Raw genomic sequence first — 11,020 nt, forward strand, 5'->3', positions numbered from 1 at the left:
TGTAGGGAAGACAAAATAGAAAATTCAGACTCTAGATGCCAAATCGATTTGCAGAAATTCAAATGCCTGTTAAGCTTTATTTAGCCATCTTTTCGCAAAGTATGTTTGTTGTACATTGTTAAATTTGACTCACTTGAAAATAAGTCTCTTTTTCAGACCCTTCAAGGTAGGACTGAGAGATTTTACAGCTTTATATCATGCTAGCTAATGCCTTCCAAACCATAAATATCTGTCTTGTTTCTAATGACAGAGAATGTAAGCTACTTCTTAGAATTGCCTTTTTAGCCTTATTCTAACTGGTGTTTTATAATCTTTAGCAAAAGTAAGAATAAAAATTAAATTGTGTACAGTATTATAATGCATTACAGGTAGGAAAGATTACTTGTGATTTAGGCATAATATCCTCACTCTCTGATATGAAGAAGTTGATCAGCAAGTAGTTTCAAAATAATGTTTGCTGGCTTGGATGCCTGAAGAAATACTGATTGTTTTAGGGTGCGTGTTTCATCGTAGGACATAATAAGTTTAGTGTTCTATAGCCTGATATACAGCCTGAACTGTTTTTCCCTTAAAAGAGAATATGAAGAACTAACAGATATCTGTAGGGGCTGTAACTCACCAAGTTCCCCATGGAACCCTAACCTTGTCCGTTACCCAAGTATAGCCATCAGCTCTGAAAAAATGAAAATTCTGTTTCAGGGCAGGTGTCATTAACATATTGCTACTGGGACATGACAACTCACTCTACCAGGTAGTATGACAGTTGCAGGTAATAATGTGGGCTATTTTCTTTGCTGAAATGTAGTGTCTCTCACTGACTGATGGATTGTTTCTGCCAACAAAGAACACCATACTTACTCACCATGTAAATGGCAACAACTAAGGATCAACATTCTTCAGGTATCACGGTATCACAGTATGCTAGAGATTGGAAGGGACCTCAAAAGATCATCTAGTCCAATCCTCCTGCCGGAGCAGGAACACCTAGATAAGGTTACACAGGAATGTGTCCAGGCGGGTTTTGAATGCCTCCAGGGAAGGAGACTCCACAACCTCCCTGGGCAGCCTGTTCCAGTGTTCCGTCACCCTCACGGAGAAGAAGTTTCTTCTCAAGTTTAAGTGGAACCTCTTGTGTTCCAGTTTGTACCCATTACCCCTTGTCCTATCATTGTTTGCCACTGAGTAGAGCCTGGCTCCATCCTCGTGACACTCTCCCTTTATATATTTATATACACTAATAAGGTCACCCCTCAGTCTCCTCTTCTCCAAACTATAGAGACCCAGCTCCCTCAGTCTTTCCTCATAAGGGAGATGCTCCACCCCCTTAATCATCTTAGTTGCCCTGCGCTGGACTCTCTCCAGCAGGTCCCTGTCCTTCTTGAACTGAGGGGCCCAGAACTGGACACAATATTCCAGATGAGGTCTCATCAGGGCAGAGTAGAGGGGAAGGAGAACCTCTCTCGACCTACTAACCACCCCCCTTCTAATACACCCCAGGATGCCATTGGCCTTCTTGGCCACAAGGGCACAGTGTTGGCTCATGGTCATCCTGTCGTCCACTAGGACCCCCAGGTCCCTCTCCCCTACACTGCTCTCTAACAGGTCGTTCCCCAACCTATACTGGAACCTGGGGTTGTTCCTGCCCAGATGCAGGACTCTACACTTTTCCTTGTTATAGTTCATCAAGTTATTCCCTGCCCAACTCTCCCGCCTGTCCAGGTCTCGCTGGATGGCAGCACAGCCTTCTGGCGTGTCAGCCACTCCTCCCAGCTTAGTGTCATCAGCAGACTTGCTGATAGTACACTCAATTCCCTCATCTAAATCATTGATGAATATATTAAATAATACTGGTCCCAGTACTGACCCTTGAGGCACTCCACTAGTTACAGGCCTCCAACTAGACTCCGCCCCATAGACTACAACTCTCTGGCTTCTCTCCTTCAGCCAGTCCACCTCACTACCTGATCATCCAGACCACACTTCCTCACTTTAGCTGTGAGGATGCTGTGGGAGACTGTGTCAAATGCGTTGCTGAAGTCAAGGTAGACCACATCCACCGCTCTGCCATCATCCATCCACCATGTTATTTCCTCATAAAAGGCTAAGAGATTGGTCAAGCATGATTTCCCCTTGGTGAAGCCATGTTGACTGCCCCTCATAACCCTCTTATCCTTGATATGCCTTAAGATGGCACCAAGGATAAGGTGTTCCATCACTTTCCCAGGGATGGAGGTGAGGCTGACCGGTCTATAGTTACCCGGGTCCTCCTTCTTGCCCTTTTTGAAGACTGGAGTGACATTTGCCTTCCTCCAGTCCTCAGGCACCTCTCCCGTTTCCCAAGACTTGGCAAAGATGATGGAGAGTGGTCTAGCAATGACTTCTGCCAGTTCCCTCAGCACCCGCGGGTGCATCCCATCTGGACCCATGGATTTATGGATGTCCAGATTGCTCAACTGATCTCTAACCCATTCCTCATCGACTAAGGCAAACCGCTCTGTTGACCTGACTTCATCTGAGGTCTCAGGGGTACAGGGCTCTTCAGGACTGCCTGCAGCAGAGTAGACAGAGACAAAGAACGCATTCAGTAACTCTGCCATCTCTGTATCTTCTGTCACCAGGGCACCCATCCCGTTCATCAGTGGGCCTACATTGCCTCTGGTGTTAGTTTTATCTGCCATGTATTTGAAAAAGCTCTTTTTGCTGTCCTTGACCCTTCTCGCCAGGTTTAATTCTAAGGAGGCCTTCCTTAGTCATCCTAGCTGCCTTCCTACATCCTCTAGCAGCAGCCTCATATTCCTCTCAAGTGGCCAGCCCCTCCTTCCATGACCTGTAAACTCTCCTCTTCCACTTGAGCATACCCAGCAATTCCCTATTTAGCCACGCAGGTCTCCTGGTCCTCTTCCTTGACTTCCTACGCGTCGGGATGCTCCGATCTTGAGCTCGGAAAAAGCAATCTTTGAATGTCAACCAACTATCTTGGGCCCCTTTACCTTCAAACAGCCTTGCCCATGGGATTTCTCCCAGGTAATTCTTACAGAGAAAAGAATTTTTCAAATGTTTATACACCTATCATGTAAACCAGTCCATTTTCTTCATCTCTCAGTCTTCTAACATGTTCTATAGTTTAAATACCCCACAGTTTATTTTAATTTCAGATATGGAATCATGTGATTCTTGGATTTCACTTATAAAAATAGGAAGCCGTGCTTTATCAGGAATAACTGCTAGATGTTGTAACTGGTATAGAAGTATGAAACCTTGAAACAAAAATCCAATGTTAATTTTAAACTGTAATTAATCAGTGTCATGCCTGACTCATAAAACTAGTTTTCATTAGCTGGAAATGGTGTCTTTTCCACATTGCAATTTATACTTTAAAGGTATTTCAGGATACCGTGTAAACAACATAACCCCTCAAAACCATGATTCAGCTCCAGATAGACTTAATGTGTTGAAAGTGCTGATCTAGACTAAACCAAGTCACTCTTGAACATGTTTTTATTTTACTGAGGAAAAGTAGTAGCATCTGCTGCAGAAATGCTTAAACTCCAAAATGCAAACTGTAGGTGACCCCCTATAGGTGCATACATACTTGAGATACTTTTAATAAGCTTTATTATGTTTGTAGCAATGAGGAGACTCAAAATTTCATCATCCAAATGGAAATGTTCAGATTAATTTTCAATTTCCAATCTTCAACAAAATTCAAGGAGCTTCAGAAATTTAGCCTGAACTTGTGATCGAACTGACAGATTTCCCATTTGTGATTGTCCTGGTGCCTTATTAGAAGTCTGCCACACGGTGTGGCATTTCAGTCTTCCACATGGATTTTAGCAAAGCTGTACTTTACACTCTATATTTCATTTCTCAACTCCTGAACAATTACTTTGCTACTGCTCCTGTCCTCGACGAATTTCCCTGAAGAAATATATTGTTTAAAGAGGCTTTCTTCTGCTGAAATGTCTTTCATTTCTGGTAGCTAAAAAGATCATCTCTTACTTCTGTGCTGTCAAGGGGATTATAACGAAGTAGGCTGCATTAAAAGATACAGAATAGAAATTGAAAATCAGTCTGGTAAAAGTATTCAGATATTGATGATGGATTATAATGATAGATAGTGGACCAACAAAACAGTGACTGTCATTATTACATTTTTTTTTGTTTGTTTCGTTATATGGGATACTTTCTCTTACCTTCCCTCTTGTCAATCATAGGGCTTGTATTTGAGTATTTAATTTGAGCATTAATGTTTATTTTGATTGATAGAATTGTGAATCAAAGTGTTTCTGAGAGGAGAAAATTTGTTTATGGGGAAAGCTGAGTTTTCACTTTGATAATAGCATGTTGCTCCAAGATTGCTCAAAAGTAAACAGGAGAAATTTAGGTCAAATATAAGGAAGAAATTCTTTACTGTGACGGTGGTGAGACACTGGCACAGGTTGCTCAAGGAAGTTGTGAATGCTGCATCCCTGGCAGTGTTTAAGGTCAGGTTGGACAGGGCTTGGAGCAACCTGGTCTAGTGTGAGGTGTCCCTGCCCACGTCAGGGGGATTGGAACTAGATGATACTTAAAGCCTAGTTGGAACTAGATGATACTAAAGATGATACTTAATACCATTCTATGATATTATGATTCTGAGGACTAACAATTTCTACTTGCATTCCTACTAAGAAAAGTAAAATGAATCTTGTATTGTTAGAAGGTTGGATAAAATTATATTTTACACAGAATTTGTGGGATATGCACCTTTGGGGCCTTTTTTTCCCTGCAGAATATATTGTGATTTTTGAGTTTGAAAAAGAGAGAGAAGGAGGAAGCTGAGGAATATTAACATGTCTATTAAGTTTAGAGCAGCATTTCAGAGCTCCCAGGTATGGCTAAGCATGTTACTTGAGACATAGTAGTGCTTGAAGAACACAGTAGCTATGGACTAGCACTATATCAAATCCTAGAATGAACAGAAATGGTTGTCTGGTTGTAAATGAACTATCTATCTTCAAAATTTCTAAAACTTGCCTTAACTAATATAGTAGACCACAGGCTAAGAGTGGCAATCTAGCAGCTAGAAGGAGCTGCTTAAAGAGATTAGCATATGTGTATTATAATTTTGTGTTAAAGAAGGAAGACCGAAAGGGTGGATTCATGGAGAAAATTGCTAAATTCTCATCTAGTCTAGTGTACTTATCATATAGAAATACTGATGTTTTCAGGGCAATTTGGATGAGGTTGCTTTGCTGATCTGAATGCAAACTTAAGTATTTCAAACAGTTGCGTGACATTAGAGGAGGCCAGTTTTCAGAAGTGTCAGTTGCTGAGGTGAGTAGCTCAAGAGCGGACGCCTTCAACACCGGAGCAGGGGGAAGCTCAGCATCCAGGAGCCTCAGCTCAGAGCAGCAACAGCCACCGAGGGAGCCTCGAGCCCTCGACAGCTCCTGACCAGGAGCCGGCAGCTCAGCTGACGAGAACGAGCAGCTGACTCACAGGGGGCGGAGCCAGGAGGAGCGGCACCAGCCCTGACTGGGTAAAAACCTGCCCAGGGAGCGGGAGGGACCAGGAGCGCGGTGCGGCAGTTGGTGCTGGGAGGTGCGCGCTCGCCCTGTGACCGGGGCCCGGTCCGGGAGCTCTGCTCGGGCTGCCCCGGAGGCGGCAGCGTAGGCACCCAGACAGAGCCGATGAGAGGGGAGGCTGCAGTGCAGAGCTCGGGGTGTAGAGAGTGCCTGCACTGGTCTGGTGAGGGGAGGGTGCACAATGGGCAGGGCTGCATTTGGTGCTCCCTGGGGGAGGTCCTGCTGCACGGGCTGAGCTGCGGGATGCTGTTAATAGACTGCGAGATGTCAGGGAAACTGAGAGGAAGCAGGAATGCTTGCTCCAGGCCCAAACTGTGTAGGGGCTTCAAGCTTCCCCTCTAGCTCATGAAGGAAAGAAGGAGGCCGTTAACCTGGGAAGCTGGGAAGTACTGACAAAAAAAACCCAAACCAACCAAACAAAAAAACAACAAAAAGAAGGAAAAGGACAGTGAAATGCAAGGGGCTTCCCCCTAAATCCCCTGTCTCCACGCAGAGCCACTTTGGGGTCCTGCGGGGGGCTAATGAGGAAGAGCACTCGAGGCAGAAACAGCCGGCTGATGCACTGCTAAAGAAGATCTCTACTGGTGCTGCTAGGAAAAAGCGGTGGGTCATAGTAGTAGGGGACTGTACACTGAAAAGGAAAGAAGCACTCGTCTGCTGGCCAGACCCCGTCTCAAGGGAGGTGTGTTGCCTACCAGGGGCCCGGATCAGGGATGTGGCAGAGAGGCTGCCTGCTCTAGTAAGTCCCACGGACTATTACCCACTCCTGGTGATACATGTGGGTGCTAGGGATATAGATAGTAGTACCCTGGGGAACATAAAGAAGAACTACAGAGCCCTGGGAGAGGTGGTTAGGGGCTCTGGAGCTCAGGTGGTCTTTTCATCAATTCTCCAGGGTACAGGGGAGTACCTAAAAAGAGCTAGGAGGATTGGCCAGGTTAATAACTGGTTAAAAGGGTGGTGTCATAGTCAGGGGTTTGGGTGTCTTGAACATGGGACCCAAGCTTGTAGGCCAGGTCTAGTGGGGGCTGGTGGAGCTGCTGCGAAGGGAAAGAGCAGTTTTGTTAGGAGGCTTGCCAGACTGGTCAAGGAGGCTTTAAACCAGATGTGTTGGGGGAGGGGAGCATCATTCCATTCCAACACACCCAGTCAGTTGCCAGAACCTATAATAAATGCTTGGAGCAATGTAGAGAGATCCCAGCTGCTCCAGCCAATGAGCCGGCTTCAGATGGAACTTGGATCAGATGCCTCTATACAAATGCCTGTAGCATGGGGAACAAAGAAGAGGAATTAGAGATGTGTGCACGTCTACGGGGGTATGATATAATAGGCATCGCAGAAACATGGTGGGATGGCTCCTATGACTGGAGTGTTGGGATGGAAGGTTACAGGCTCTTTAGGAAAGACAGGCCTGGCAGGCGGGGAGGGGGAGTTGCCCTTTATGATAGGCTGGAGAGTATGGAACTGTGTCTGGGGACAGGTGAGCAGTCCACAGAGAGTTTGTGGGTCAGGGTTAAAGGGAATACAGCTATGGGAGACATTACTGTGGGAATCTGTTACAGACCACCTGATCAAGGAGAACCTGCGGATGAAGCACTCCATAGACAGATAGGAAAAGCCTCATGCTCGCAGGCCCTTGTTCTCATGCGTGACTTCAACCACCCTGACATCTCTTGGAATGACGGTACGGCCCGGCACAAGCAATCCAGGAGGTTCCTCAGTTGTATAGAAGACAACTTCCTTCTGCAAGTAACAGAGGAGCCGACAAGGAGAGGTGCAATGCTTGACCTCATGCTCACCAAAAGGGAAGGGCTCGTTGGAAATGTGACGCTCCAGGGCAGACTTGGATGCAGCGATCATGAGATGGTCGAAGTCGAGATCCTCAGGCCAGTGAGAGGAGCGTGCAGCAAGCTCACTGCACTGGACTTCAAGAGAGCAGACTTTGCCCTCTTCAGGAGCCTGCTTAGTAAGGTTCCATGGGACATAGCCCTAGAGGGCAGGGGGGCCCCAAGACTGTTGGTTGATATTCAATTATCACCTGCTGCAAGCTCAGGAGTGTTGCATCCCATCTAGAAGGAGGTGCAGCAGGAGGGCCAAGAGACCTGCTTGGATGGATAAGGAGCTCCTGAGGAAAATTCAGTTGAAAAAAGAGGCTTATAATAAGTGGAAGCAAGGACAGGCGGCCTGGGAAGAGTACAGGGATGTTGTCCGAGAAGCTAGGGACCAGGTTAGGAAAGCTAAGGCTCAGTTAGAATTAAACTTGGCTAGGGATGTTAAGGAAAACAGAAAGGGATTCTACAGGTATGTAGAAAATAAAAAACAGACTAGGGACAACGCAGGCCCCTCAGGAAGCTATTGGGGGTTACCTGGCTACCCTGGATTTGGAGAAGGCTGAGGTTCTGAATGACTTCTTTGCCTCAGTCTTCACTGGCAAAGGCTCTGACCAAACCACCCAAGTCTTTGAAGGCAGACGCAGGGACTGTGAGAATGAAGACCTTGGGCCCACTGTAGGAGAGGAGCTGGTTCAAGACCATCTTAAAAACCTGAATGTACACAAGTCCATGGGACCTGATGAAATCCATCTGCGGGTCCTGAAGGAGCTGGCAAATGAAGTTGCTAAGACACTGGCCATCATATTTGAAAGACCATGGCAGTCAGGTGAAGTTCCCGATGACTGGAAAAAGGGAAATATAACCCCCATTTTCAAGAAGGGGATAATGGATGACGCAGGGAATTACAGACCAGTCAGTCTCACGTCTGTGAGAGGTGAAAAATCTTGGCAAAATCTTGGAGCAGATTCTCCTGGAGGGCATGCTAAGGCACATGAAAAACAGCAAGGTGCTTGGTGACAGCCAGCATGGCTTTACTAAGGGGAAATCCCACCTGACCAATTTGGTGGCCTTCTATGATGGGGCTACGGAATGCATGGACAGCTATAGAGCAGTTGATGTCATCTACCTGGACTTGTGCGAAGCGTTCAACACTGTACCACACGACACCCTTGTCTCTAAATTGGAGAGACATCAATTTGATAGGTGGACCACTCGGTGGATAAAGAACTGGTTAGATGGCTGCACACAAAGTGTTGTGGTCAATGGCTCAGTGTCCGGCTGGAGACCAGTAATTAGTGGTTTCCCTCAGGGATCAGTGCTGGGACCGGTCTTGTTTAACATCTTTGTTGGTGACATGGACAGTGGGATTGAGTGCGCCCTCAGCAAGTTTGCTGATGACACCAAACTGTGTGGTTCAGTTGATAGGCTGAAGGGAAGTAATGCCATCCAGAGGGACTTTGACACGCTTGTGAGGTGGGCTGATGCCAACCTCATGAAGTTTAACCATAAGAAGGTCTTACACCTGGGTCGGAGCAATCCCAGGCACAGCTACAGGTTGGGCAGAGAAGAGATTCAGAGCAACCCTGCAGAGAAGGACTTGGGGGTGTTGGTTGATGAGAAAATGAACATGAGCCGGCTTCACTGTGTGCTCATAACCCAGAAAGCCAAGTGTATCCTGGGCTGCATCAAGAGGAGCGTGACCAGCAGAGGGCCTATAGGGATGCTGGGGAGGGGCTCTTCATTAGGAACTTTACTGACAGGACAAGGGGTAACGGGTTCAAACTTAAAACAGGGGAAGTTTAGATTGTATGTAAGGAAGAAATTCTTTACTGTTAGAATGATGAGGCACTGGAATGGGTTGCCCAGGGAGGTTGTGAATGCTCCATCCCTGGCAGTGTTCAAGACCAGGTTGGATGAAGCCTTGGGTGACGTGATTTAGTGTGAGGTGTCCCTGCCCATGGCAGGGGGTTTGGAACTAGATGATCTTAAGGTCCTTTCCAACCCTAACTATTCTACGATTATATGATTCTATAAGTGTTTGGTGCTATTGTCATTGAAAATTCAATCAAATGCCTGCTATTTAAATATGGTACTACCCAAGTGGTCAGCACTGGATTTTTTTGAGACCTACTAGTACACAGAGGAAGATGGCTCTTGTTTCCTGGTTGTGTTTGCTGCCCTGAATTGTCAACTGTTTTCTCAGGGGCAGTAGATGTCCTTGTTTTAGCAATGTGTTTAGACTTGGCCTTCTCAGCCTTGTAGGAGTGGTTGCGTATCAGAGAGCTTCTGGGCCACTGTGATAATCTCAGATCCCTTCATCTCACTCCTTTGCTGATACCCAATTTGGCTAGTAGTTTTTTTGTAAAATCTATTACCGTCTTTTCCAGATATGAACAATATTGTTGTTTTGATATGCGTTCAGAGAGAAGAAGCAAGAGGAAATTTGCTGAATGCCTGACAGAATCATCTGAGTAATGCTCCATGAGCCTCTACATGACAGAGTCAGCTCTAGTGGGTCCACAAAGAGCTATTCAAAGACGCAGCCCCCAGAGGAAACTTTGGGGAAAATTATATGTCCTATGTGAATAGAATTTCATATATCTCACATGAAACTTTGTGCCACATCAAATTAGGCTTCTTTAGAGGAAGGGAAAGTACTTCCTAGAACATATTTTCTCCGGTTGAAGATATTCAGATCCTATATCCTAGTAACCAAGCATGCTAATAACCTTACAATAAAATACTAAGACTGCATATGAGGTACTTTATCAAGTCAGTTGATGCAAACAAGGAGGTGAAATATTTTCCCAAATGCTGCATAGTATCTTGCTACGATTGGATTGTGGTAATAATGTATTTGCAATTACCTGTCTAATGCAAATAAGTAAATGCAGAACCAGCAGATTCAGAATTTGTCAGGAGTACAGAATATCTAGTTAATTCATATTTATGTAGGTGAAAAACCCTTATTAGATTTTGACTTGAGTCCTAGTTACAGAATCCTAGACTCAACTGGGTTGCAAAAGACCTTCGAGATTATCAAGTCCAACCTTTGCCCCAGGACTGCCAAATCCACCACTAAACTATGTCACTAGAGTCTCATCTACACTTTTTTGATAAAATCTAAAGTATCATTTTCCAGAAAAATATACTTAATACATGAAATAGATGGTATCAGGAAGACAGATTCCTGTTTTACTCTGACCAAGGCTTATTTAGACTAGACCTACTATCAAAGTGCAACTGGGGAAATTTAATTTTCCATTCATAAGTCTTGCCCTTTAATTTCAATTTAAGAAAGATATTACTTTTGTCTGCTGTTTAGCTAGAACTGCTTATGTAGTACTGTGCTATGTAGCTGTTACAGACTTTCCTGAGGTGCCTACAGTCAGTGATGAGTTAAGCTATCCATGTAAAAAGTTTATTTTATAAAATGGCATGGATTCTCCTGGATTCATTACTTGAATGCCATCACTGTGCAAATGTGCACTTTGTTTCAAAGAAAAGACAGTTCTAATTTTAACTGTGAAGTCCTTACTTAAGTTAGCAACTGGCCGTGCATCACGCCTTTTACCATTAATGCCTGCCCCACTGCTCTGCTCAGGATGGGTTACCTAGTAG

The 11,020-nt window shown here is 45.1% G+C and overlaps 1 long non-coding RNA gene across 1 annotated transcript; it reads left to right on the forward strand.

The window, feature by feature from the left end:
- Positions 1-807: 807 nt before the first annotated feature.
- LOC134168454 (uncharacterized) lies at positions 808-10,310 on the forward strand. Its single transcript, XR_009966557.1, has 2 exons — positions 808-900; positions 9,787-10,310. It is a non-coding gene; the product is annotated as an uncharacterized LOC134168454 (long non-coding RNA).
- The last annotated feature ends 710 nt before the right edge of the window (positions 10,311-11,020 follow it).

This window comes from Pezoporus occidentalis, unplaced genomic scaffold (genome assembly GCF_034315485.1).
Source record: "Pezoporus occidentalis ecotype Australia unplaced genomic scaffold, CSIRO_AGI_Poc_V1 ctg31, whole genome shotgun sequence".
Classification (NCBI taxonomy): domain Eukaryota; kingdom Metazoa; phylum Chordata; class Aves; order Psittaciformes; family Psittacidae; genus Pezoporus; species Pezoporus occidentalis.